This window comes from Etheostoma spectabile, chromosome 17 (genome assembly GCF_008692095.1).
Source record: "Etheostoma spectabile isolate EspeVRDwgs_2016 chromosome 17, UIUC_Espe_1.0, whole genome shotgun sequence".
NCBI classification, from domain to species: Eukaryota; Metazoa; Chordata; class Actinopteri; order Perciformes; family Percidae; genus Etheostoma; species Etheostoma spectabile.
In genome coordinates this window covers 5,807,133-5,826,235 of record NC_045749.1, presented here as the reverse complement: position 1 = coordinate 5,826,235, position 19,103 = coordinate 5,807,133, and the positions used below count along the sequence as shown (strand labels likewise).

Genomic DNA, 19,103 nt, shown 5'->3' with positions numbered 1-19,103 from the left:
AAGTTTAAACACCCATGCTAAAGTTGATTAAAAAGAGGTATAAAAAAATCATAATGCCTTAATTCAACAAATTTGGGAAAATCCAACCTTTTAAGGAAAACCAATTTACTTTGTGAATGAATAATGTATTGTACATAAATAAATGTTCTTCCTTAAAATACAGGGGGCATAAGTATACACACCTCCATGTGCCTTCCCATAGAGGCAGGCAGATTTTTATTTTTAAAGGCCAGTTATTTCATGGATCCAGGATACTATGCATCCTGATAACGCTCCCTCGGCCTTTAGAATTAAACTTAACCCCCCCCCCACCACCACCACCACCACATCATCACATACCCTTCACCATACATAGAGATTGACATGGTGTTATTTCAGTTAGCTTAATAGCTGGTTTGATTTGCATTGAGAGATGATCTTATGGAAAGTTCCCCATGCCCATCTCTATGTCTGGTGAAGGATATGTGATGATGGGGGGGTTATTTTAATTCCAAAGGCCAAGGGAGCATCATCAGGATGCATAGTAACCTGGATCCATTAAATAATTAGCATTTAAAAATAAAAATGCGCCTGCTTCTATGGGAATTTAACATAGGGGTGTGTGTGCAAACTTTCCAAGGAAATGTGTTGCCCCATTCCATACAAAGACACATAAATACATAGAGACATTATGCACAAAAACAAGACTACATGAATGGCCTAATACATCCACATTTATACACAAACATGTACACAGCAGGAGAATAGGTTTTGGACTAAAAATGAATGATAATATTGCTCTGTGTCTGCTGGATGTGTAAATAGGCAACTGTTAGCTTACATGTTAAATTGATAAGTCAATGTTGTGTTTTTAACCTGTTCCGCTCTACCTAAGAGACGAGAACAAGATTAAGTGTAGCTTTAATGCTCCAAAATGTGTTAAACACTTCTTCACACATAGATTATTTATTTTTGAGCTTTACTTTGATGTTTTATTAAACTTGTTAGAATTACTATTAAGTTATATCTTATCAAAAGGACTTCTGCCACTGTAATTTACCTCCCTTCTAACTATGCCAACATGCATTGCATGTATCATATCTGACTTGGTATCCAGTATCACACAGTGTAATTTGTAAGATAACTAAGCCTTCAGCATCTTACTGTGTTTAACTTGCTGATGTTTGTGTGGTTTCCTGGAAAAGTGTGTCACTTTCAGTTAACATATCTTGAAGAACATTCCAGAGAAATGTCGTATGAACAGTAAACAGTTTGGGGTCATAAGGAACTGGAACTGCCCATAGGTGTTGCAGAGTGTATTAAAGATGCTTAACGTCTGGTGGTTTTAATAGTCCTGGAGTCTCCATTGAAGGCCATTTAAAGCCTCTTTTCTGAACTTGTATGAGCTACTTGTATGCCTGTTTTGTGATGCCGCTGGGCCCCAGTGTGTTCAAAGTAAGGGCTAAATACCTGGAATGGCAGGAAAAGAGACTACATTTCACTAGCTATGTAATAAATTGTCCTGTCAAGGAGGCACTCAGTCTGAAGCATTTTAATACAGTAACTGCAACAAGATGCAAGTTGTTTAGGGGTACACATGCTTGTTCATGAAATGTGTTTTAGGTCTTATTTCTCCTCTCAAACCAAGACAAAAAGTAGCATCTGCCTGTTTTGACACATAGTTGAAACTAGGGATGGAGAATTAATAGTGGAGTCAAAGAGGGACAAGAATAAGACAGTGAAAGTGAAACTAAACTGAAGTTGACTTTCTCTGGTCTTCATCTCAATGTGGTTGTTTCTGGATTAGAAATACCAGTAGGAAACTCAAATAGAAAACATGTGACACGAATGTGACTCAAGACTTAGGACATGGCTGCAGCGTTCAGGAACAGTGAGGCTGACTTTCTTTCAAAGGGGAAGGAAAGTATGAATGTCAAATGTGTCTTCAAGTCATTGAGATCCTGACTTTGAGATTGAGAACCAGCCATCTTCATTATATAATATCACAGACATTTGCTTGAATTCCAGACAAATACTGTAAAATCTAAGTCATAGAAGAAACAACTTCTGGTGGAACAGGTTGCAAGAGTTCTAATAATGGAAGTAAGAGTTGTACTTCTGCTGTTGCCTGAGGGTACTTGAAAAGACTCCGTAGCTTTAACACCTGAACTGTTTTACTGATTTAAACATTTGTCTAAATGTAATATATAAATGGTCTAAATAAATTGCTAAAAGTATTGCAGCACAAGAGTCTGATATGGATATTTAAATGTTATGGATAAGCGGTTAAAACATTCAGCTTCACTAGTAGTGCAATTTCTGAACAAACTAAATATTGAGGTTGAAATCATATCCACTTGTATTTAGTGTTATCCATTTGTAACAATCATTGATTAATGATGAAGGGGTAGTCATGTTCATCTGATGGCTGTGGGGATACCTCAGACCAAAAACGTTGGGAACCACTGTCCTAGTTCAACTTTCTCAATGCAGAGTATGCCAAGTTCAAACACCAGTCTTGTGGAGTTTTAACTTTGCATGTTGAACTTTATAGTTAGGGCCTAACCTCAACGGCTAGTATGACAAGGTTATACAAACTGTTCATGTCTAGATATTAATGCCCAACAGAATATACGATTGTGTAATGTGGGAGTTGTGTTTTGTCCCAGACTACACCTACACATGACTGTGTCTGTGGGAAAAAGAGATCTGCCTCCAGGAAAAAAAAAATCCTTTTGTTTGTTTCCACAATAAGCCAATCCAAGTGTGTCACAATGAACACACCTCCTAACCCTGCAACTTGTATCCTAACTCTACACACAGGAGCACAGAGGATGAAGTGTATTTTGTTTTAACCCTTACATAAATCACTTAAAGGCCATTTATAAGGACTCTGATTTGACAGCAGCTTCCTGATTAAACCCAACCTGACTGTGGACCACCAAGGAGACAAAACTAGGTGTAATATAGCAAAGTAGTAATGATTTTCCAAAATGTAAAACTATTCCTTTAAAACCGCAATGTCTTTAAGCTTTCTTACCCTGTTAATCATCTCATGTCAGATTTACCTTTGAACTTCATGTGGGGAAAACCAACCCATTGATCTTGATAATATTTTATCACACCCTTACTCACTTAATTTACTAAGTTTAAATCCAACATACAGAAATCCCACTTTCTGTTCCTCAGATTTATCTATTATAAGAAGATGACATTAGGTTATTGACATGTGGGTTATTTGTTGGACAAAATTATTGCAACATCTCTACTAGTTCAAAACCCCGACATGACACCACATCTGTACTTAACTCTCTTCTATCGTCCACTTTTCAACATAAGGCCAACGCTACTACCAACAGCGTTTCCACCACACAAATTATGTAAATCGCAGCAGGAAATTTCTCACAAAGCGGTTCACTTCTTTAAACACAGAAGTGTATCCATGTGAGGAAGTCATTGTATCTATCCCATTGAGGCTTGAGCGTGAACAATTACTGACAGAGGTTGACGCCTCCAAACATGAAGAGCCGTGACAAGAAAAGCATTTCCCTCCATTAATATTATTATCCTACTGTATGTCCTACTTTTGAGCAAGGCATTAAGAGCTCAACGAAACACATTGCAGGGAAGTCATATCAGCTTTTGCCACAACTTCTGCTTTTACTGTGTGTGTGTGTGTGTGTGTGTGTGTGTGTGTGTGTGTGTGTGTGTGTGTGTGTGTGTGTGTGTGTGTGTGTGTGTGTGTGTGTGTGTGTGTGTGTGTGTGTGTGTGTGTGTGTGTGTGTGTGTGTGTTCATGAAAATGTGCTGAATTTCCCTGACTTTTTTAATGTATGACTTTTAATATATCTGCATAATGGAAGAAAAAGACGGCATGTGGCTAATGTGGATTGTCTTAGTAAACACTTAGGCTTTAATGTGTAATTCTACTTTTTTATGGTATTTTAATAGTTCAATTATTTATTTATTGTGGCATATAGTTTTATGTTTAATCTATGGTTTCAGCTATTTATATACAGTATGTTCTGTAATCAGTGTTTGTTGATTAGTATGAGAGGACTGTAATTTCCACAATTTTTGGATTAATAAATTAAACTTTGAAGCTTGATGGGCAGTAAGAGAACCAACCTACATCCTCCTCTTTTTGGCCACCCTAATAATTGTACAGTAAATAAATTAATAAAACAGTACTAGCTTCTTACAAATAAGTAGGTTTGATTTACACTGCTTGGACTCACAGGCGGGCCAGAACAAGAACTTGAAGACCATTATATGCATGGTTCCCAGATGACAAATCCTACACTCGATTGTACCCAAATGTTTGAAAGATTTAATTTGTCAAATTATTTGATTTATGATGCCGTTGCCATCAGCCTCAGCTGTAACTGGTGTTAGTTGCTAATTAGCAAATGTTAGCATGCTAAGATGCTAAACTAAGATGCTTAACATGCTAAATGTTATACCTGCTAAACATCTGCATGTCATGCCAATACTAGAATTTAGCTCAAAGTACTGTCTTGTTAGGCAGTTAGAACAGGCCTCTAGGTCATTCTCTCTTTCTAAGATAAGTTCTTTTTCAGAAATATTTACCTTTTTTTTAAAAATGTTTTTCAGACACTTTCACTGTAGCCTACAGCATTTCCTACAGTTCCATGCCAAGTATTCCAGTTAATGTGTGTATTTAGAAGCAGCCCAATATGAGTGAAATTAAGTCATAGTCTACTTCCCCGACATTGTTCATATAAGGGTCAGTGATGTGTTTATGCCGTCAAGAAATTGTTAAACGAATGAATGTATCTAGATCCAGTTTAGTCACAGAGCTCCATTCATGACGAGGCTTCCCCTTCTGCAGTAGAGAGGGACGGACTGTCATGACAGGAGGTGGGTGTGACCAAAAAATACAAAAATGTATTACAGTGCAAGTCTCGCAACCACTTCAGTATGAATGGTGAAGCTGCACAAGAAAACTCTGGTGCAGCAATTAAAAAAGTTAGGACAGACGCAGAGAGGGACAGAGACAGAGAAAGCGCACACATGGTTTCCTGATGTGTTGGTTTTTATTTTGCAGTGCAAAAGATTGAAAGTGAAAGAAAATGTTTCAGCGCTGGTGTAGATGTGCGCCTCGCAAATGTTGGCAGTTGAAAAAGAAAAAGACGTGCAAAGTTTGCGTCTGACCGCCAGTGATGTGGGGTAAGTCTGTGAGTTCAATTTCTTTTATGAAATAAAACGCATACAACTCCGTTCAGTTCGCCACTTCACAGCTGTGCGCTCTTCAAAGTTCAAACGAGGAAGCGGATTGTGACTTTGATAAAACTGCATTCATTCAGAATAAATTTGTGTAACTTCACAGCGATATGTCATCACTTTTTGTAAGTAGACACTGCAGAACTGATGGAATTCTTCTTCTCTTAGAACTTAAGGGAGGGTTGGGCCGTGCATACTTGAGCTCACTCATGCGGAATGGGCGGTTTGTGCAAGATAAAAGGAAGTATGCGGTGTCAAACAGAGATAGTAACCCGGTCTTTCTCTTCCTTTTTGAATTTTTTTAAACGTGATTGAATGACATGACTTAAAACGCTTTTCTTTGACTTGGCTGCACTTTGTCCGTGTTTTGTAGGCCCTATCCATAAATGAACCACAAGCGTCAGAGAAGCAACACCTGGGTATAATTAATTAAACTCCACCAACTGAGCTAACACGGCCACAACTTCACTGATCTTTTTATAGTCTGATTCTTATCGGTATGTGAAGTTTGGTTGGTTAGCGTCACCTACTGAGACTTGCCAGAATCCAATGGGCGTCACTTAAATACGAAGTCAGTATAGGAGATGCTGCGTTCAGATCCTGTCGGAAATGAGTAAGGCTGCATTTTGGTGTGTGCAAAAACACAAGTCATTGTGCTTTTGTTTAAACCACAATGACAAAACAAACTGACAAATGATGGTTTTTATCTGTTTAGAATGGCGTACAATGTGTTGCAGCGTCAGAATAACTAGAAAGAATCCGATGAATAGGCTAATTGTGTCTAATTTGAATGAAATTTGTAACAATTGAATGTTACATTGAAAAACAAATGTAGACGTAAATACATATTCTTACTCTGCCTCAATGGATTCAAGTTTTGCAATTGCACAGGCCACGTACTAATCAGAATCCGGCCTCAAGGTCAATTTAGTAGTTGTTTCTTTCTTTTCCATTAACCCTACAAACTACATGCCCCCTGTACAACAAGAATATTGTTGAAGCTGCCTGCACTTGGATATGTCTTCTCTAACGGGAGATAGGAAATAGTAGTTTGCTTAAAAACTGAAGTCATCTTCCACACACTAGGTTTTTCTCGCCTTCAACTGCATCTCGCTGTCTTCCATTAGACGATGACCTCTTAGCAAGTGATATCCACTACCTTTTTTTTTTTCTTCCTGGTGTAAATGTATAACCTTTATCTTTTTTTCAATTCCTAAAAATAGTCTTAATTCTGTTTCCTGCAGGACTTAAAATATTCAAATGAATAGCCTGAGATGACATTGCTCAAATTTTTAAAGTCTTCTTTTGCACATTGTCTTGTCTCCGACTTCTCTCCACCATTTGGACCTATTGAAAGTAATGATGTAGATGAACTCTGCAGAGCTGCGTGTGGGCTGTGCGGTGTGTGTGTGTGGTGTGTGTGTGGGTGTGGTGTGTGTGTGTGTGTGTGTTGTGTGTGTGTGTGTGGTTTCATAATGTGTGACATGGGGTTTCCCGGCCCGTTTCCTCATTCATGTGGCTGGAGACAGAAGTATAGAGTTATCAACCCAGATATGAGCTGAGTATTGAGTAAATATATTATGAAAAGTTATAAGTATATTTATTAGAGTTTTAAGGTAAGTTTTAATTTTATTAGTTTTTTTTTAGTAAGCTTAAGGGTTTTTATTAAGTTTTTAATAGTGTTTTTAGTGTAAGGTGGCGTTCTTTTTCCTTATGTTGTATTTCAGTATTTTTTTTTATAGAGTAAGGGAGTTATTTTTGTTTGTTAAAGGGTAGAGTTAAGGTTTTAGTGTAAGGGGAAGAGGGAAGGAAGAGGAGAGTGTGGGTGTTTATGTGTCACAGTGTTGACAACATAAGTGGTGTGTGTGTGTGTGTGTGTGGCTGTGTGTGTGTCGTGGGTGCTGTGTGTGTGTGTGTGTGTGTGTGTGTGTGTGTGTGTGTGTGTGTGTGTGAGAGAGAAAGAGTCAATAGGAGGAAGTATGTTTGCATGTTTTATTTGTACAACCTCTATTTAAAGAGGCGTGTTTGTGTGTGCTGAGTGATATAAAGACAACAGCACAGTCATTTTCCGATTGCTTCCTAGTGACCTCTGCAACACAAGCTTCCTCTTGTTACTTGCACCATTTTGAATCCCTAGCTACTACATATGATGCTTAGCAGAAGGATGCAAAAATCACATCTACCTGCTGCTCAAGGCAAATTAAAGGGCTTAAGATAATCTGGGACTTTTATCAATTTAATAAAAAAATCTTCATCTTTATCTTCAATTACTGTAGACCTCAGTTGGGGTGTGGCCTTGACCAACTGCCATGCTATGCTTGTTTGCAAGACATGGGGCCCTACCTTGCACCGGCACAGTGGGGCGCAAATCCCGACACGTGTCTTTACTAGTTTAAGACTGTCACAGTTGTTAATTTCATGTCCTGTGCCCCTGCCGTTTAAAAAGCAAATGCACCTGTGCCCATTTTTTGCGCCCATGGGCGTGTTGGCCTTACAGGGAGGTGTGTTCAGGTTAATTCTTGGCATCTTGCTATCTTGCAGCAGCAGAAAGTGATTGCGCCATTCACCAACAAAAACCTGGCCTGAAGTCAGTAACGCAGCATTTCATTGGTATTTTAACAGTACATTAGTGAAATGCGCGTGGTCTCGTGCACAGCGCGCGCACACTATACTTGTTACACACACAAAAGGAAGCGCAGCAGCACATACACATGCAAAAGATTAATCCACCATCATAATAGCAATGTGCCAAAAGTACAGATGTGCCTGGTTTTTAAAGGGAATGGGAGATGACACTTATTGGTTTATTGCATGTTACGGCCAAAACACACCTATGAAATAAGTACAGCCCTTATAAACCATGCGCTCAGCGCACAGACCCTTTTTTCCACTGTCAAACTAGTAAAACTCGATTTGGACATGCCCAAAGCTTGCGCTTCACGCTATGCGCTTATATCATTCAAATTGGGCCCAAGATGTCTCTCTCTTTCTAATGGGTGGGCCAGATTCTCTGGGTGAAGCAGAGAAATGGGAGGTAACCTTGCTTCTTATGTCATAAGGAGCAGAATCCAGTTTGGCCCATCTCAGCTTTAATTTTCTCAAAAGCAGAGCAGGATACCCGGAGCTTGGTTTACACCTATTGCCATTTCTAACCACTGGGAGACCATATGCAGGCTGGGGGAATACATATTAATATTAAAAAAAAACCTCATAAAGTGAAAGGTTCATGCCATGGGACCTTTTAAAATAGCGGTGTGATATTTGGAAATACTTTCTTTCGCCTTGCAAACATTTTGACTTAGTGTCATTTGTTGTGTAACTTGTTGGTCTTTTACATAGTTGAATCCTTTTTCAAGCCAAAATATCAGACATTTGCTTGTTCCAGAATTTGCTGCTTTGGTCAATTTGCTATTTTTATTGAAAATTAAATAGTCAATGAATCAATGAAAATAATTCTCATTTGCAGCCCTACAGGCATGACTTTTATCTGCGATGAGGAAGGTCTATTTAGGTTGAGGATTTCTTATCGTAGCTTAGCACAAATAATCGAACTGGGAAAGCAGTTGACTAATTATTCCCCATTTAAAACTTTCTCCCCCTTTTTATTTATATTTTTAAACCATGTGTATGTTTGCTAGATTAAAAAATAAAATCACTTAATATACTCTAGATGTGGCCATTTTCTGCAGTATAAGCCATAAGGAAGAGAATTAATTTACAAAAGTGAATAGACAAATTAGAGGAAGTGTACACAAGAGATGTTCCTATTGAGACACAGGTAGAAGCAGAGAAAGGTGAGAGTTCAAAGTGGGAATTACATTTCATCTTAAATTTCATCTGTCACAGCCAGGTGAGATTCAAGTTCAAGTGAAATTTTGTTCAATTAATTGTTCTTTTGTACATTGAAGGATTTGATCCTAAAACCCATGACGAAGAACCTGATTAAATGTAAATAATTAACAATCCGCTGCAGCAGAAAGTGAAAGCATGTAGAAAGCCTGACCATGACATAACTTAAGCTAACGTTACATAGTTATGCCTCTTTCCTGCCATGCTTAGTGAGATTTTGGGAAATTCACACCCTAAAGTTGAATCCAGCACACTGTTGATCAAAAGTTGGAAAAAAGGCTACAGACAGTAGGTCAAAAAAGGACAAAGATAGTGTTGTCACAATTCCATCCCGTGTCACACTACAAAAAACTTAAGTCAAACTAAAGGTGTTTTGTGATGCAAAATTACTGTTTTTGTCAAAGGAGTCTGGTGGCTTTGTGGAGAGAATACATGGATATAACGGCTTCAGTTCACTGTCAAAAGCAAGGTAAAACAGTAAAGATATTCTAAATATATCAGAACCTTAAAGCAGTATATATATATTTTTTTTTGGGTGGACCTTTTTTTAGGTGGCACTTATTGCTGTGTGGCCCGTCAAAAGCAGTATATTCCTTAGCTTCTGTAAGGGTACTCCCATCTGCTTCTCCTAACTGCGGACATGCCAACCTGACCGCCATCTACTATAGGATAAGTACCTCATGTGACCCCACTTCAAAATATCCAAAACTATCTCATAAATTGAAACTCCATTAACTGCTTTCTAAGCCACTTGTAGGCAACAAACACAAGCTGTTAACACAATGGCATATTATCATGTTTTAAGTTGATGCCATTGAGTTTCCTTTTAACTTTAGGCTGCAGTGCTGGGCAGGTTGTGTACTGTTGGTGTTTGTTTTTTAAATTTTTTTTTTTACTAAAAACAGCTGCCTGTTGCGGCTGGAAAAGAAAAGGCTGCAGCCGTAAAACCAAAACAATAGGCTGAAAGATGCTAAAGGGCTCTGTAGAGCTGAGGAGAACTGTGGAGCCGGGTGATAGTTCTCTGTGCTTCACTTCAGCATGTAGTCATCAGATGTCTTTGGAGCCTACTTCTGCTTTCTATGTTGCAGAGAGAGATGCAAACTACAGATTATTCAAATGAAAGTAAACCTTGTGTCTGTGCAGCGACAAATACAAATGAGGAGGAAGCTTTTACATTGCACACATACTGAAATTAGCTCTAGTCATCTCACTGCCACAGTTGTAGTCTTTATGGGCTCCAATGAGTCATGGTGTCTCATTGGTCGCAATACAACTTTTGCAACTGCACTCCATGTTCTCACTTCAGTTGAAGGAGTGCCTTGTTCCTCTGTTGTTTTACCACCTTGGTTCTTATGAAACCTTTTTTCTGAACCACAGTGGATAAAGTTACTGATGCAAAGTGGGTTGTCTTGACGCTTTACCACTCCATCAGTAGCCATGTTTCACTTCCAGCAGTTGTAGTTTTAGTGGAGTGTTTTGGGGTCTCATTACGGCCTTATAGGAATAGTAAGACATTTTGGGAAATATGCTTATTAGCTCTGTTGCTGTGAGTTGGATTAGAAGTAGATGCCACTCTCATTTCTGTGCATTTGGTATGGAGCTAGAGCAGGGAGACAATTAGCCTAGCTTAGCATAAAGACTGGAAGCTGGGGGAAATGGCTAGCAACAGTAGCTTCAACATGAATTTACCATAAGGTTGCCAGGAAGCCAGCTGAGACTCCAGAAATTCACTGCACTTGGATGCTGTTCTTTGGGAAAGTGTTACAGCACATAACTACCCTAAAATCATCATGTCTTTTTGTGTAAAAAAACAAACTAAATGTAATTAAAGCTGGAAGCAGCATTGGATGGGCCTCTGTGCGTATCGGGGTTACTGACGGATGCTGCTCCTTATGACCGTGCATTTGCACGACTTACACACTACAAATCAGCACCAATGAAAAGGGAACTCTCTGCTGAGTTCAATGATACCTCTCACAAGACTCTACGTCATCAGCTGTGAAAGGGGGCGTGGCCTAAACATAGGGGTCGGGATAAACCTATACCAATAAAAAAAGGAAGTCTCTGCTGAGTTCAGTAATAACTCACACAAGGGTCTAAATCAAATGGGTCATCAGTTAGACCAAATGGGTGTGGCTACAGCATAGGGGGCGAGTCAAACCCTCACCAATCAAAAAAAAACTCTCTGCTGAGTTCAATGGTACCTCACACAAGGGTCTACCTTAAATGGCTCAAATTTTATGAAAGGGGGCGTGGCCTGAATACAAAAGCATGGTTAAATTATAGGGGGCGGCTCAGTATCACATATAGACTAAATATAAGTTTAATGTAAATTGGATGAAGTTCGTCATATAAGGCTGATTTCCTGTTGCCAGCGGGGGGCGCTATGACCAAAAGTAAATTTTGGCTATACATGACCTCAGGCCCGGACCCTTGTCAATCGTGAGAAATTTCGGCCAAATTGGAAAATGTACGCTGAAGTTACAACAACTTCTTTGTTCACCGATAAATGCAAAATGTCCGCCACGCCCACACGGTTTGACGAAAACTTTTGCTATTAATAAGTTTTCATCTTTAAGGTGATGAGATAGTACAGACAAAATTTGAAGTCCATTGGAGGAAATCTCCAGGAGGAGTTTAAGTGTAGCACTTTGACTTTTAGGTTTACTTCCCGTTGCCACTAGCTGCACTCCATGTTCTCACTTCAGTTGAAGGAGTACCTTGTTCCTCTGCTGTTTTACCACCTTGGTTCCTATGAAACCTTTGGTGCTATGACTTTGAGCCAATATTTGCCTGTATATGTTGTCAGGGTTGGACTCTTAAGAATCCTGAAAAGTTTTGAGCCAATTGGACAATGTGCACTCAATTTACACCCACTTCCTGTTTTGATGGCAAAACACACAAAATGGCCGCCCCGCCACGGCCGTGCCCTATGACGAAAAGTTTTTCTTTTAATACATTTTCATCTTTAACGTCTTCATATGGCACAGACCAAATATGAAGTTGATCGGATTCAATCTCTAGGAGAAGTTTGTTAAAGTATGACATGTGGAAATGGCCAAAATCACACTCATTTTGAACTTTCAATTCAAAATGGCGGACTTCCCATTGGGTTATTGGGTATGGCTCCAATCACATTTTTTTGTACGTGTTGAAAAGTACTGCAGGGGCTACTTTAAAAAAAAAATATTGTAGGGGCGCTATCGAGCCATTTATGTGTGGCTATTCACAAAACACTTAAAATACGTAGCTTTTCCCCAGAGGTGATGTGACTGCCAATTTTGGTGAGTTTTTGAGTATAAAGCCCCTCAAAAAGGCGATTCATTTGCCGGAAGAAAGGAAAGGAAGATGATCTTAGAGGTAGTGCTAGGTGTGTTTTTAACATTTTGTTGTAAATTATAAGCTCTATAAAAGTTGTCAAATCCTCTTTAAACCCTAAGGAATCTCCAGTGTCGCAAGTATGGCCATTGCCATGGTGATAAGACGTTAATCAACAACACTCTTGACTCCGTATTGGAATCACTTGAGAATACAGTAAGTGTGCAGTGTGTATTACCACAGTGCATGTCAATGCACACAAGCATGCGTCACTGACAGCACAGGGACAGTAGCACTTTTTCTTCTCTTACTGTCAAGTGTTGATTTTTACATAAGACCCGTCAGGCAAAAAAAAAAAAAAAAACTCTTATCACCAACATCTAACTTTTCAGGAATTGATAATGGTTGCCTTGTTTGAAACTCAACAGGCGATGTGTTGCATATTACAGATTAGCCAATGGGCTTTGAACATTTTCTGAAAAGCCTAAGGGTTTGTGAGAAACAAGATCCTGTCACTGAGGTTAAAACCACAACATTTGTTTTATGCTAATTTCACATGAGAAGAGCATAGGTTCAATAAGGGTTTATGTGTAAAGGAGTGTAGAGGAATGCATGTCTATATACAGTATTAATCTGTGTATGGCAGTGTTTAGGCTTGTTTGTGTGAATTTTATGAGGTTGTTTGTGCAAATGTATGAGTAAGTGGGTGATGTGAGTGTGCATACCTGTCGCTCCTGTGGCCAGCTGTATCCTTTTCATGATTTTATTTTGTAGGTATAGTCAAAGCACAGTGGGTTTGGAAGCACATTTCTTGTCTTATCACACTTTTCAAGTGGATGTATGTTTTTAACTCATTACTTAGATTACTTACTTAAAGTTTAGAGGGGTGGTGTCTTATTACTGGTGTGTGTCACTGTACCTCCAAAAGAGAGGGTTGGTGGAAAGAGAGGGTTGTGTTTTCATTCCGGGTCTTCTTCTTAGAAAGATGACTCAGAAAGAGATCAAACTCATGTGCTTTTGTTGGTGATCCAATCCAGATTTAAAGTTTTAAAAAGGGGAGCAGATGGAAGCCGAATGCATTGCATGTATGCATAGTTGTTTTTTCTTATAGCATAGCCCAACAGAAAGGACTTGGAAGGCTGCAGTTTTGCTTGTTGCAGAGTTCTTCTGTTTCTCTGAGGGTTTGGACTCTTGCTTGTATACAGTAATAGGAAAATGAGACCATTACATCAGGAACTGGTGTCTTCTTTATTTTCAGTTTGGTCAGAGAACCATTTTCATACCTTAAATAGATGACACTCCCATGTCTGCTATCAGTGCTTGAACTTTGAAACAAATTCTCTTCCTTATTTGAATGTGAATTGCTCTCATCAGAATTGTAGAAACAACAGTTCGCTCATACCCATGAAGGTGTTTGTGGGCAGGTTTAGTGGGGCGACCACACTGGTTCACATTTAAAGCTACTGGTTTCCAGTAAGAGGGTGTGCACCTGGGTGGCTGGACAATGTGTGACAATTCTTGTGTAGACGCCACTGAGGGGTTAACTGTCTCTCACTGTGCAGTTTATTGCTAACGGCTGCCACGAATGCACCGTATACTACTACAGTGGAGATTTTAGTCAGAGCTACTGGTTTCCAGTAAAGACCTGCACCCAGTGGGTTCACAGCAGAGGAAGTGGTTGTGGAGCCTGAAACTGTACAGAAAAAAAGTAAAACTGATTATCTTTTCATGCAAAATGTTTTTTTGCCTCACATGCATTTACATGTCTGCCTTTATTCAATTGAGCTGATGCTAAAGCAACTTCCTGTGAGCACACAGCGAAAGATAAGGTCAAAGGTCAAACCCACAGCACACAGCAATGGAGAGAACAAATATGCTTGTTTTATGCATATTGCATCATGCAATTCTCATAATTCATTCTTAAAAACAGAGCTGACATAATTTATGTCACAAAAGTTACATTATTATATTACATGTCATTTAGCTGACACTTTTATCCATACTGACTTACAATTGCTAGATATATGTAATGTCACACGCCTCTGGAGCACCTAGGGGTTAGGTGTCCTGCTCAGGGACACATTGGAATGTATCGCAGTGGGAATTGAACCCGGATCTCCTACACTAAAAGTGACTAATAACGATCTGGCCTGATTGCTCTGACAGTAAGTAAGTCAAGATTAATGTTTGAAAACCCTCAACAGTATAAAAAATGTTCTAATATTTTTTTTTTATCTGCTACAGTACCACATTTTACTTCTTGCATAAATATGGAACCAATGTCACCACCTTGTGCTGTACACAGGGTTGTATCACCACCTAGTGGAAAAGCACAGACATGACGCATATTGTAGGGATCCACATCTGCATATTCATAAACATCTGCACACTGTAGTTGGTAGCTGCAGCAAACCACAAAGACAGCAGGTTAACATGAATATTATTACTAGGATTAAAAAAAGGTACAACCTTTACAACATTCTGTTAAAAACCAAATAAGGGAGTATAAATAAACTTTTTATGGGCATTCGTCACTATATTCTGACATCTCAGTTTTAATGATGAATTTATTAATAAAACCAATATGTCAAATAACCATTTGTTTCAGACCTACATCTCATCTGCCCAGGGTTTCAGAGCGAGATGAGTCAGCCAACCTTTCAGCCTTAAACCTACAAGACCACTCTGCCTCCACCTGCTGTTTGAGTTTGAAAGCTGCTAAATTTCTTTTTGAATTGCTTTCAACCCATAAGTCACTCCTTAAAATGTATCTTTAAAAAAACTTTTGTAAATGTTTGTAAATTTTATTTTTCTCCCACTATTTTCATCTTATTTCATTGTAACATATTTCACATGTTCTTTTAGTTGTTGGATTTTAATTGTTTTATTCCTAATATTTGTAGTCTTCTACCTAGCGGGCCTTTTGGACCTTAAGATAATTAATTCAAGCATATTTTATTTAATAATTTGTCTACAGATAGAGATTTCAACAAAAGTAGAAGCAGTGCAACAGTGTCTAGCTAAAGCTAATCTGTTGTCACTGATTACGCTTTTAAATTCAGGTTAAAACAGAAAAAGAAATACGTGAATAAAACAGTAATGTGATTATGCATTAGTCTACAGTAAGTGTGTATATATAGTACATGACTGAGTAAAAATCTGAAAAATCTGTAAGATTGTGTGTATGAGTGTAAGTTTATGTGTAAATACTGTATATTAGTATGTTAAGGATAAATATAATGGTTTAAGTATTCTTGAGCAAGACACTAAATCACTACAAGTCTAGGACTGTGGCTCAATTGCTGATCGCTCCTCTCATCTTTGTGGAAGGCCGTTCATCATGATCAATAAACTCCTGCTATTACCCATTACAGGTTTGCCTGGAAGAAATATTCATACAAATAATACTGTATGAATCAGCTCTGAGATAGAATAAAGCAGTAACGGAGTAGAATATAAAGTAAAAGTTATTTAAGAAACTATTTTTAATTCACAGAAATATTATTCCCCAAACTGCACAGAATATGCCTATTTAATGCACTGAAGATATATATAGTCATGCTGGACTGAAGTCAATAGGGAAAAATATGACAAAAAAATCAAAATCTATCCACAGAGACAAAAGTATGACCGTTGACATTGTTTTCATGTGGGTCCTGCTTATTGCCAGAAGAGGGCAGTGGTTCCCACAGGTGTGTGTGTGTGTGTGTGTGTGTGTGTGTGTGTGTGTGTGTGTGTGTGTGTGTGTGTGTGTGTGTGTGTGTGTGTGTGTGTGTGTGTGTGTGTGTGTGTGTGTGTGTGTGTGTGTGTGTGTGTGTGTCCGTGTGTCCGTGTGTGTGTCCGTGTGTGTGTCCGTCCGTCCGTCCGTCCGTCCGTCCGTCCGTCCCAGCACACCATCAGTGGATTCTTTCAACCACTGTCATTTCCAGAGGGCTAACGTTTGAAACCTTGCCCCCTGAGAAATTGGTGGTATTGATTGGTTGTCAGCCGGCGGTATTGATCGGCATACTTAAAAACAACAATGTAGGAGAGCAGTGAGAAGTAGTCGGGTTTTGGTTCACACAGTACATGAGCTCAGGGAAGGCAGCAATGTGTGGCTGTGTGTATGCGTTCTCATTTATAGTGAATATTGACTGAGCTGCAGTTGGAATTTTCCAGCATGTATGGGAAAGGGAGGTCATTTGTCGCATGCTCCTACAGTTGCTGTTTTCAGCTTCAATTAGTGGCTCTTTACGGCTGTACAACGTGCTCACGATAACAATGCTGACGTTATAGCCGGTATAGTTGTCCCCATGTTTACCATTAATGTGTTAGCATTGTAACATGTTTGCTAAATAGCACCAAAGAACAGCTGAGTTGAAGAGTGTCATTAGTTTATTATTTAGACATAAATACAAATTTTACAAACGTTTTTCTTGTCCTTATGGTGTTGCAAGATAGGGATCACCAAAATGATTCCAGTTTATCTTGAGTCAAACATGAATGTCTAAATTCTTTTAATCAGAATTCATCCAACAATTGTTGAAATTTTCACTAAAAGCCAAATGCTAATGTCATGGTGGCCCTAGAGGAATAGTCAGGGGATCACTGTACAGCATTTCATCCAATAAATATATTTCAGTCTGGACAAAATTGGTAGATTGACCAAAAGACTGGCATTTCATATTTTGATGAAAAAATGCCAGAATGTTTGTAACATAGGCCTACTAAGAACGAGGATTCAAAAAAAAAAAGTTTGCTGTGAAACTCACAGTCACAGTTGTCCTAGTTGGAAAAATACTGGAGGGACGTTTTTACAAACCTTATCCATAATCCCCAATTTTGAACTTGAACCCAACTCTCTGACCCTGGTCACCTTTTTTGGCACCACTGAAGACTCCAATCCAATGCCGCACACTGTCCTTTGCCACTCTTTTGTCGGCGTGCAGTATTATTAAGATGGATACGTGCTGCCCTGTCTTCTGGTATGACTGGGTGTTTAACTGAAAGGCACTGACTGATTGAACGTTATGTCGGGAGCGCTAAATGTAAATGTCAGACAGAATGGAAAGTTTGGCTTTTGTTTGTTTCAAATCAGAAAGTGGAAATCAGGTGCCTCCTCCACTCTCTAGAGTTTGGAAAAAAAGCCAAAAGTCACGTCATCAAATGCTTTTTTTTGTCCAACCAACAGTCCAAAAATAAAGATATAGCTAAAGATATTCAATTTACTGTAATATAAATGTTCTCACATTTGAGAACCTGAAACTGTATTTGGCATTTTTGTTTGAAAAATTATTTAAATGGTTAATCATTTTTTCTATGAATTGATTAATCATTTAATTGGTTAATGGTTGCAGCTCTATTTACACTTTGTAACAGTAACTAAGAAAAAAGTATTTGTGTTTTAAGTCATGTCTGGCAGAGTCCCAGTTCACTATAGAGAGGGACACCCATCCAGTTCATCAGATTAGGGCGTTCATTTATCCTTTCAATGAGACTGAGTCACTATTAGACCCTCGGCAGAGACAAAGACATCTCCCCTGCAGCAGCATCAGCAACCTAGGAGGTCTCACTCATACATGCATCCAAAAAACATACACATTTTCTCTCTGTCACACACATTCACCCCACAGGACCACACACACAAATCTGGGAATACACCCAAATGCCTCCCATGCTAATGAAAACTCACATGATGCAGACATTGGCAGCTATACATAGGCTCCCATTTCGACACAGGATAACCCCCTGAGGGGAAAAGTCCCTCACACACCCCATGTCTGTCCATGTGCCACGGTGGGCTAATCAGAAACACAAAAGCGCCTCAGTGTACCAACTGGTAACTAATAGTGTTTAGACTCAAGAAGAGGTGAGTCAGAGCCTCTGCTCCTTCTGACTCATAACTTAGACCCAGACCGGACTGAGGGAGACTGAGGGAATGTGAGAGGAAAGACGAGAGAAGTGGGGCAGGGAATAATTTAGCAGTGGCAGACAAAATAGAACAGACACTACACTGCAATACATGCCTGAGGCAATGAAAAGTTGTTGGTAAGACTGTCTTGGTGATCATTTTGGCCGTATACTGCTTTTTGTTGCAGGACTTCTGTACTGTATTGATGCATGTTTGTATTTTGTCCGCCCATGTGCATTTTGAGTACATATACTGTGATGAAAAAGAGAGTTAGAGTGACAGATGGATGGAAATGATTTCTGCTGAAATAAACCTCAACATATAATATTTGAAGAAGCTAATTCAGACATAGTGCTATTAGAGATAAATTTGTTGCGTAAGCTGATATTGTGTTTGTCACCAAAGTTACTGTACAGTTGCCTTCTCACTCTGAGCAGGAATGTAAAGACAGCAAAGTTAACAATTTTTTTATTTTATTTTTTAAGTGTTTGCAGGCATCAGGTTTGCAGGCATCATGCATTTAGGAAACACATGACAAAAATACTCTAAAATGTTGTGTTATAAATATGAATATTAATCTTGACACAGTGTGTCATAGTATAGCATTGGACTGATTTTGCCATATTCAGCATATTAACTTTGTATTTATTTAGCAGTTGAACTTTATATTTTCTCTTATGTGACTGACAACATTACATAACACTATTTAAATGTCATGTGTGGAAAAACTACAAAATTAGTGGGACTTAGTAAAGAAGTAACACAGCCAACACCTGTTGACTCTTCCCATTGGCATGTATCTTGGAGTGAGGTCAGCAGACCCT

At 38.9% G+C, this 19,103-nt stretch overlaps 1 long non-coding RNA gene across 1 annotated transcript in view; it reads left to right on the top strand.

Annotated features, from left to right (window-relative positions):
• The first annotated feature begins 4,894 nt into the window (after window positions 1–4,894).
• The window catches only part of LOC116705288 (uncharacterized), a 75,513-nt gene continuing 61,304 nt past the window's right edge, over window positions 4,895–19,103 (top strand). Inside the window, exon 1 of the long non-coding RNA XR_004335895.1 lies at window positions 4,895–5,168. This is a non-coding gene — a long non-coding RNA (uncharacterized LOC116705288). The remainder of the gene's footprint in view (window positions 5,169–19,103) is intronic.